Source organism: Ranitomeya variabilis, chromosome 3 (genome assembly GCF_051348905.1).
Source record: "Ranitomeya variabilis isolate aRanVar5 chromosome 3, aRanVar5.hap1, whole genome shotgun sequence".
NCBI lineage: Eukaryota > Metazoa > Chordata > Amphibia > Anura > Dendrobatidae > Ranitomeya > Ranitomeya variabilis.
The window spans coordinates 778,414,340-778,422,367 of NC_135234.1; the positions used below are offsets into that span (position 1 = coordinate 778,414,340).

At 53.7% G+C, this 8,028-nt stretch overlaps 1 protein-coding gene across 1 annotated transcript in view; it reads right to left on the bottom strand.

The window, feature by feature from the left end:
• The window catches only part of RHOG (ras homolog family member G), a 135,422-nt gene extending 127,797 nt beyond the window's left edge, over positions 1-7,625 (bottom strand). Inside the window, exon 1 of the mRNA XM_077298939.1 lies at positions 7,535-7,625. The gene's annotated coding sequence lies outside the window, so the exon portion shown is untranslated. The remainder of the gene's footprint in view (positions 1-7,534) is intronic.
• Positions 7,626-8,028: the final 403 nt, after the last annotated feature.

Here is an 8,028-nt window from a genome sequence, read left to right on the forward strand (position 1 = left end):
GATTTTTCTGGTGGCCAACTTGCCTGAAGGATACTAAGGACTATGTTCTCTCTTGCGAGGTATGTGCTCGTTACAAGACTCCTCGTCTGGCACCTACGGGTCTCTTGCAACCATTACCTGTTCCGTCCCGACCTTGGGGGTCTATATCAATGGACTTTATTGTGGAGCTGCCTACATCAGAGGGCATGAATACGATCATGGTAGTAGTTGATTGCCTGACTAAAGCTGCTCATTTTGTTCCGTGCACCGGTCTCCCCTCAGCTAAAGATACAGTGAACTTGGTTATACAGAATGTCTTTCGGTTGCATGGGGTGCCGGATGAGATCATCTCTGACCGTGGAGTACAGTTCACTTCAAGATTCTGGAAGGGGTTTTGCTCTGCACTCAATATTAATGTCTGTCTCTCTTCCGCTTACCATCCCCAGACAAATGGTCAGACTGAGCGGACCAACCAGATGCTGGAGCAATATCTAAGATGCTATGTCAGCCATCTCCAGGATGATTGGTTGGAGTTGCTACCGTTAGACAAATTTTCATATAACAATTCTCAGAGTGCCTCCACTAAATTTACACCTTTCTTTGCCAATCTAGGTTATCATCCATGTATCTTACCTAGGTCTCCAATTAATTCTCCGGTTCCAGCAGTGGAGGAAAGACTGACTGAGATGAGGCAAAATCTGGAGGTTCTGAAGGAATCCCTGACCACGGCTCAAGAACGTTATAAGAGATCGGCTGATAGATTCCGTAAACCTGCACCCATGTTCAAGGTAGGAGATTCCGTGTGGTTAGCAACTAAGAATCTGAAGTTAAACGTTCCTTCACAAAAACTTGGACAGAAATTCATTGGCCCTTTCAAGATCAACGGTATTGTGAGCTCTGTGGCCTGCCGGCTGAAGCTGCCTAGGACAATGAAGGTACACCCAGTTTTTCATGTATCTTTACTAAAGCCTGTATCTCCTAATACCTTCCAGGGATGTGTTGTGCCACCTCCACAGCCTGTGGTGATTGATGGGCAAGAACAATTTGTGGTGGAGGAAATTATTGATTCCAGGATTCGCAGGAATCGGCTCCAATATCTTATAAGATGGCAGGGATATTTCCCTGAGGAAGACTCTTGGGAACCTGTGGAAAACATCAATGCCCAACAGAAGATCTCTCGTTTTCATCAAAGATTCCCTGAGAAACCAGGTCCAGGATCGTCCTGAGGACGCTTCTAAAGAGGGAGTAATGTCACGACTCTGAACATTTTGATTACCTTTTGTGTATTACTGCCCTTTTCCAAGATGGCGTCTTTGGTCTCATGTGCACTGTGTCTTCCTGCTATATAACTCCACCCCAGCCTTTAGTCTGTGCTAGAGTATTCTGCCTTGCCTCCAGCTCCTGATGACTCCCTGGCTTTGCACCTGCACCTGTGTGGAGATCCTGCTACTCAGCTCTGAGTTTCTGCTGCATACATCGGTTTCCAGTAATCCTCCATCTGACTGCTTGTGTTTGTTTCCATCTGCATGTGCTGGACATGTAAGCTGTTGCTGCTCTGCTTAAAAACTTATAAAACTGTGTCCTGTAGTTGTCTTGTTCCATGCAAAGAGTCTTCTGAGTTATCCCTTATAAACATTACACAGGAAGTGCTCCATGCTTTCCAGCATGGTAGCGCAAGCCTCACGGGGACAATTCCTGTCCACGGAGCTCCTGTGCTTCAAATTGTCCCTCACATACAACTTACCTTGGAAGCAGCGCCAAGTCAAGTCAGAATACTTCTTGGGGATCCTGCTAGAATTTAACAAACTTAACCCAACCTCTAGATCCCGACTCGGGCAGTCCTTGAGGACCAATGGTCTCTGAAAATGCGAAAGCAAGACCCACATGTCAAGGAGTTTCCTCGGGAGGGACCTCACTTCCCACATTCCCAGACCCCACCGGCGCATCATCTTCAGAACCGGGGTAACATAAGCCGGGAGATGCCCGTGCGGTGTGCGAAGATCCTTCAATCTTCCCCCTGTCTCCCATTCCTAGAAGAAAGGCTGAAACCATCCCTTGCAGGAGAATACCCACGGAGGAGCCCTCTCTTTCCAGAGGTTTGCCACGTTAACTTTCAAAAAGGTGTTCACTAGGAACACCACGGGGTTTACCATATTCAACCCCCCTAGTCTCCTCGTGCGATAAGTGACCTCCCGTTTGACTAGGTTTAGTCTATTCCCCCATAACATCTGGAAGAACAGAATGTAGAACCGTGTCGAGAGAGGCTCCGGCAAGACAGACGCTGCCCAGGTAGATTAGCAAGGGGAGCAGGAAAGCTTTGCACAGGTCAACCCTTTCCCTCAGGGTCAAAGACCAGCCCATTGGTCCACTCTTTGGGCGACACCTTTGATTCTGCCTTCCCAGTTTTTCGTGGGGTAATCACCCTGGCCAAATTTGATGCCTAGGACTTTGGCATGTTCTTGGGGTTCGGGGAGGGTGTCCGGAAGATCAAACGTGGGATCCCCGCCTCCCAGCCAGAGACTCTCACACTTGTCCTGGTTGACCTTGGACCCGGATACCTCCGAGTAGTTCTCCACTTCTGACATCACCACCATCGCCTCCTCTTGCGAAGAAACAAAGACAGTAACGTCGTCCGCGTAGGCCACTACCCTCAGGATAGCCTCTGGCGCCAACCCGCCCATCCTCACCCCCGCCAACGGTCCACAATCAACCCTTCTGAGGAAGGGATCGATCGCAAACGCGTAAAGCAAAGGGCTAAGAGGGCAGCCCTGGCGGACACCAGATCCCACCCCGAAAGGTTGTCCAATCCACCCGTTTACCAGAGGGAAAGTCTCAGCCCCTGCGTACAAGGTCTTAAGCCAGTCCACAAACCCTCCAGGCAGACCATACCTCAAAAGAGTGGACCAGAGGTACTCGTGGTCGACCCGATCAAAGGCTTTTGCCTGATCCAGGGTCAGCAAGAACCCCTTCCAAAGGCCCGCCCTGCCCCGCTCCACGGCCTCTCGGACACCCAGAACAGCACTGAAAGTGCTACGGCCAGGAACGCAACAGTGCTGGGCCTCCGAAAGGAGCCGCGGTGCAAACTTCACCAGCCTATTGAAGAGTATCTTAGCCAAAACCTTCCTGTCCACATTGAGAAGTGATATGGGACGCCAATTCTCAATGCGTGACGGGTCCTTACCCTTTGACAAAATGATCAAAGCCGACCTCCTTAATGATCTCGGCAGAGTGCCCGAGGAGAGACACTCATTAAACACCTGAGTCAAGAGGGGGACCAAGGAGTCCCTAAAGGTCTTAAAGAACTCGGATGTTAAGCCATCCGGACCTGGCGATTTTTTGGGCCGGAGCCCATCGATCGCCAGTCTCACTTCCTCTTCTTTGATCGCTTCTGCCAAACCGCCCAGCGAGAGGTCAGCCCCTGGCTCAGGAACAGCTTCAGCCAGGAAAGCCGACATCCTGTCACGATCCAGTTCCTTCCTTCCCAAGAGGTGCGAGTAGTATGAACTGACGACCTCCAAGATCCCTGATCTGGACCTTCTCAGGGATCCCGTACTGTCCATCAGCCCAGTCACTATCTTACTATTCACTGACATCTTGCAGCTTCTGTAGGGGTCGGGCGAGTAGTACTTCCCGTAATCCCTCTCAAAAACCAAAGATGCGCGCCTATCGTACTGACACCTCTTTAGCAAGGATTTCACACTGGAGATCGCCTCGCGGCTACCCCCAGTCGAGACAAGTTGCTCGAGTTTCCTCCTCAGGCTCTGATACAGGCGATCCCTGTTCAGGCTTCTGAGGTTCGAGAGTTGCCGGAAGAATCTCGCCACCCGATGTTTGAACATCTCCCACCACTCAGACTTAGTGTTACTTAGGCCCAGCAGCGGTACCTGGCTCTGAAGAAATTCCTCAAAGGACCGTCTTACAGCTTCTTCCTCAAGGAGTGACGAATTCAGCTTCCAATAACCTCTTCCCATCCGAGGAGTCTCTGTAATGCTCAGAGAAAACATAATCAAACAGTGATCGGAGAATTCCACCTCCACAACCGACAACGGCGAGGAAACGGCATCCTCCTTCAAATAAAACCTGTCTAACCTAGACCTGCACTGACTACCTCTAAAAAAAGTGAACCCCGCGTGGCCTGTGTTGTGCCGGATGTGGACATCCACCAGGCGTGCCTCACTTACTATCCTATTTAGCGCGACGCAATCGTAAGCCAGCCGGTCTCCGGAACCTCCTCTATCACAGGGTCTCGTGACGTTGTTGAAATCCCCTCCAAAGACCACCTGCCGACTCGAAAATAAGAAAGGTTTGATCTTCATGAAGAGACACTTGCGGTCCCACTTGGACTGGGGACCGTAGATGTTAATGAGCCGAAGCTCCTGTCCCCCAATGGAGACATCTAGGATCAAGCATCTCCCCATTTCTAACTCGATCAATCGTCTGCATTCAACCGCTGCGGTCTTAAAAAGGACCGCCACCCCACTATACGGCTCGGCCGCAAGAGACCAGTAGGAGGGCCCGTGCCTCCACTCCCGCCTTGCTTTATGCATGGTTGATAGGTCGGTCAACCTGGTCTCCTGCAAAAACAAAATGTCGGCGTCAAGTTGGCCGAGAAAATGAAAGGCCGTGTACCTTGCCACATCTGACTTTATGCTGGCAACATTAATGGTTGCCAGCGTCAATGGGGTGGGTGCCGCCATCATGATTGATTGAATTAGATAGCCTTTTTCTTCCCACCCCCAACAGTTTCACCCTCTTCCTCTGACAATGATGAGTTTTTAGTGCGCTTAAGACAAACAGACTCATCCATTCTCTCCTTACATACACTCTGGCCCTTGTCTGGTGGTCCTGCGGTAGTCCCCCCCCCAGAAGGCTTTGTATTTGCCCCCTGAGAAGAAGACCCAGCGACCTCCTGAGCCCCAACAACCTTGTCCGCAACCTCCGGCCCCGGGTCCCCATCGCCCCCCTCTGGAGGGGAGTCCTGGAGGGCCCGGAACCGGTTAGAGAGATCCACCAGAGGGGGGGCGGCTGGACCTTCCAATGGCACCTGGATCAGGGCTACGGAGTCAGAGGGGTCGCACTCCAAGGAGGAGGCTCGAGGCCCGGACCCCCTCTTTTCCTTAGTTGTTTTCCTGTTACCCTTTTTCTTTTGCTGTGACCACTCCCCCTCTCCCTCATCCAGACTGTCACCGGATGAAGGTTCCTGGGCAGACATGGCGTCCTTTTGCTCCTCCCTTTCAAGTCTCTTGACTTCCTCGCTCAATTCGCTGTCTTTAGGATCCTCAGCTGCAAGTGAAGCACCCGGGTCAGAGTTTAGGGTCATTACTCCCTGCCCCCTGTTCCCATGGCGCTGCTCCTGCCGCCTGATATTGGATGGCGGCAGCCTGCTCCTCACCAGTTCCCTGCATCCTCCGCCTCTGCTGGTCCCTTCACAGGCGAGATTAGTCCCGGCTTTCGCCTGTCCCGCACTCGCCGCTTTCAGGACCGCATTGGCAAAGGAACGCGGACAGCGACTGAACGGGTGACCGAGGTCACCACACAGGTTACACCTAATCCTGCCACAGGTAGCAGCGAGATGGCCGAGGTCCCCACACAGTGCGCATTTCTGGGTGGTACACTGCGCACTGAAGTGTGTGGGGCTGCCGCACCTGTGACAGACCTTAGGCTGCCCCCGGTAGAAAATCAAGATCCTGTCCCTCCCCAAAAATGTTGAGGAAGGGATATGGGTAACGGTGTTTCCTGAAACCTTCAATTTCACCATGAAGGTCCAGGCTCCTGACCAGATACCATGCTCATCGAGGGTCTTCTCGGGAATACCGACGATGTCGCCATATCGTCCAACCCAGGTGGAGATGTCGACACAGGAAAGTGACTCGTTACTGGTCAAAACGGTCACCTTCCTGACCGAGTTCTGGCGGGATATTGCTTCAGCGAGGAAACCCTGCCATTCGGGGCGACCCCGAGCCAGCTCATGGCGAGACCAGAAAAGCTCAAGGCCCTCCGGTCTCACGAAGCTGACATCGAAGTAGGAGGTCCCATAGGGATGGATCAAGGCGAAGATGTCATATGCCACGAAGCCCATCCCCAGCAGGAGCTCAGCAACCTTTGACCGATCAGGACAGGCATCCTTGCTTACCCACTGGAGACGGGCCACGTTCCTACGGTTACTCCTCTGCCCCGGTGTCGGCAGAGACCAGACAGTCTCTGCCCCTCTATCTCGGAAGGCGGAAAGACCGTGTCTCTCTATCCAGAAAGACAGATCAACCTCCCTCCCCTCTACATTGATAGAACTCTCCCCTCTCCTCAGGGCGTCCAGGAAGCACTGCTGCAAGTCACCATTCTCGGGGTCACCAGACAAGGGCGCACTACTACCCCCAGCAGTGACAGCCCCTGAATAGCTTGGGGCTGAAGACCCCGCCACCGCTGGGGAGGCAGCGGGACCACTACCTGCTTCCCCTCCACCAACACCCGTAATGCTCTCCTCATTCACTCCACCACTACTCCCATCATTTGCAACATCACTACTCCCACCATTCACTCCATCACTACTTCCATCATTCACTCCTCCACTACTCCCATCATTCACTCCACCACTACTCCCATCATTCACTCCACCACTACTCCCATCATTCACTCCACTACTACTCCCATCATTTCCTGCACAGCTGCTTTTACCATTGCCACCACTTCCCGTCACTTTTTTTCCAGTATTCACACCACTATTTGTAAAACTGTTCTCTGCACCTTCCACAGTAACATCCATTTTCTCCTCACTTGTGTCTGGCTTCTTTGCACTCACACCTGCTGGACCGGGGGAGGGGTGCAGCACCACACCTGTTTTCCCTTGATTGGTGCTGGCTCTTTGTTGTGTCTCTGGAGCACCTTGCCCCCCCACTGCAGCAGTTTGTTTTTTATTATTCTGGGCCTGCTGCTTGTTGGGGGGCGCCGCCTGCCCCGCACCCACAGACTTCGGGGTCCTGGTGTCACATTTGGGTGCTGGAGCACTCTGTCCTCCTGTCACTGCAGGGCGCCCAGTGTTCCCTGCAGATGATTTTTCCTGGTTTTTTTGTCCTTTTTGGACCCGCTGCTCCCCTGTCGCAGCTGCGTGCCTCTTCTCTGTTGAGGCGCACTGCGCCCCTGTCACAACAGTGCGCCCTCCTTTCGCCGCACCAAGTTTCTCGGACCTGCTCCCCACAGCCCCGGCGTCGGCCGGCTCAGCCGTAGTGAGCAGGGATGGAGTCTGCCCACACCGTCCCCCTTTCGCAACGGCGTGGACATCCCCCTCGCCCCCCTCAGCCCCGGTGATAACCGGCTTAGCCGCAGAGGGCAGGGAGGGAAACTCCTCGGGGTCCCCTATGTCCGGCGCGGTGAGTACCTCCACAGCCTCGCCCCCTGCACTGTTCCCCGCACAGACGGCAGCACCGCCGGACGTCCTCCTCCTCTCCCCACCTTGCCTATGCCCCGGACCCACTGCAGAGCCCGTGCCTTTAGGTTTGGTGGGGTTTACACAGGAGGTGGTAGGTGTAACATCATCCATCAGTACATATCTGTAACTCACCACCTCCCGTGCGGTCTCCTTCGTTGTCTTCTTCCTCTTCTTTGTTTCCTCTGCTGGCTCGTCCTCACCAAAGGAGAAGCGGTCCAGGTTCACTGGAGACTCCAGCTGTCGGATCTCCTGTAGCAGACCGCCCTCCTCCTCTTCCTCCGCTGACACTCCAGCCTGTGCTGTCGGAGTCCTCTGCCGTGCCGGGAGGCCGCTTCCCTGTTGTCGGCTCTGCGACTCACTCTCCCGGCTGGTTCCAGCTTGTAGGACTCCAGTTACAGCCACGTCGTCGTCCTCCTCCTCCTCGTCGCTTAGGACGCCGGCTGGCGGCTCTCCTGAGGTACTTAACCCCTTCATTTCTGAGAACCGCCGCTGGTTCTTAAACCTCTCCAGGAAGGGACCTGCGCTTTTCTCAATCCCCTCCCGGAGGAGCACTAACCGGGCCACCTCATCTCTGAGGGCTCTTAACCTCTGGGAGGTCACGGGTTTCTCCTTGTTAGAGGCTCGGG